Source organism: Populus euphratica, unplaced genomic scaffold (genome assembly GCF_000495115.2).
Source record: "Populus euphratica unplaced genomic scaffold, PopEup_1.0 scaffold6.1, whole genome shotgun sequence".
In the NCBI taxonomy this organism is placed as follows: Eukaryota; Viridiplantae; Streptophyta; class Magnoliopsida; order Malpighiales; family Salicaceae; genus Populus; species Populus euphratica.
Window position 1 is genome coordinate 3,391,775 of NW_011499849.1, and position 2,274 is coordinate 3,394,048.

Below are 2,274 nucleotides of genomic sequence, written 5' to 3' on the forward strand. Positions count from 1 at the left end.
AACCCAGGAAACAAAAAATTAAAAATTATTTTTTTTTAAAATTATTACAAAATCCACATTGAATTGAACTGTGAGAGCATGCAGGGCGCGGCATATATATAACCACCGCACAATTTATAGTGTTCATGAACCGCAAAAACTTCCAAGGAAAACAGTACATCAAATTACGTGAGAGATTTTTCAACTAAGTAATGATACTACAGCTTACCGAGGCTGGTCCATTCATGTGAAAATTATTGTGATAGATGTCGTGACCATGTATTTGGATATATTGTGTCCTTTAAGGCATGGATAGGCTTCCATCGTTGGTTTTTTTTACGTGGTTATTATTATTTTTTTATATTAAAATATATTAAAATAATATTTTTTTATTTTTTAAAAATTATTTTTAAAATTAACACATTGAAATAATTTAAAAAAATAAAAAAAATTAATTTTCAATAAAAAATAAAAAAACAAATTAATTTTTAATAAAAAAATTTAATTTTTTTAAAAATATGATTTGCACCCCTTTTCTGAACATTTTCTTATGTTGGGTTTATTTTAGTATTTTAAAAATATTTTTTGAAAATTTTAATATTTTTTTCTTTCATTTAAATTAATATTTTTTTATTTTTAAAATTATTTTAATGTGCTAATATCAAATATTATTTTTAAAAATTATAAAATTATTTTTAAATATTTTTTTAAATAAACATAATTATACCTTTAAAAGCAAAAACCAGTGGGGCTAGCTAGGGTCAGGTACATGGCCACTTCTAGCCTTCTGGGCACATGCAGTCTGTCTCACATTTGCACCGATCAACGTGGAAAAAATCTCCTCATGGCAATGGATAAACCCCATCTCTCGCAGGAACACATGAATTCCAATGAGAGCATATATACCTGAGAGAGAGGGAATACCCTTTGACTAATTATGATCTACGGATATGTGAAATCTAAATTTTTAAATATTTAATCCTGTGTCTTAATTAATTCTTGTCATTAAGGCTATCGTAGGACTATTTTTGCACCCCAGGAATTAATTTTTATTTGGTGGAGAGTTTAAAATGTTATTCGTATCTGGATCAATGTATTTACATTAAAAAAAATTATTTTTTCCTATAGTATCTGTTAAGATCTCAAAAACCAAAAATAATTTGTTATTGACATGAAAAAATAGCCTCTAAAATTTAAAAAAGTTTAATTAAAAGAAAAGGTCGGGATTAATATTTACATACTCTACTGTCTCTTACTTTTAGAAGAAAGATAAATTCTTCATTTAAATATTTAATTAATATTAACAACTCTTTTATTTATATATTTGTTCAAAATATTGGACATGTTTTTACGAAAGCCAATTCAAAATCAAAACCATATATCCCGACTCCCGACTTAAACAAAACATGATTAATACAGCCCATAATTTGTCGATTTCGGAGCACAGAGGAGCAGTTAATACTGCAATAAATCTTACCAATGCAACATGCCGACATCATTTATCACGGCCCATGGAACATTTCGACTCTGTATTTTCTTGACAGAAGACATGGAACAAGTACAACGTGAGACATCAATACGTGGTTTCGCAACTGTATAGAGTGAAAAACTGGCTTCCTCGTTGATTTATTTTTATTTTCCCAGAAAAGGAAAGTAGTGCAGCGCGCGGCCGCTCGCTCCCGAAGCTGCGCGTCTTTCGGATATGAAGGTCAAGGAGGGTGGAGCCAGCAAGACTGGACATGGCCATTAATTAAAACCTTGACCTGCATTTCAAGAATGAGTTCTCGAGCCACTTCCCATTTTAAAACTAGTCGTAAGGTTTGAGAAAGCTAGTGGAAGCCAGCAACTTGTTGAACCATGATCTTAAACACTTGATTACAGCTATATATTCAAACCATTCAACATGCAAATTGCTAATTATGAGTGAATCTCGGCGAATTTGTGATCGGACGGGAATTGATTAAGAAGCCTGTGTACTGTAAAGAATCATATGATCAGTTGCCACATTGCCAAAAGTATGGTCACCGGGCCCGGGGGCATGCTTTGTTACGGGCAAGATAAAAAGTCGATTATTGCATAAAAAAACATAATTGTCATTATTTTATTTATATGCCATGAGACATTTCAAATTAAAATTAAAAACTTGATTAGTTTATAAAATTAAATTAATCATGAGTTAGTAAATATAACAAAAATTAATGTGAATTGTTCGACCTAATAGGACAAGAAAGAACTAGTTATCTTGTTTAAATAGCTAGTAGTCAAAACAAAACTTTCAAGTTAATATTTGTTTTA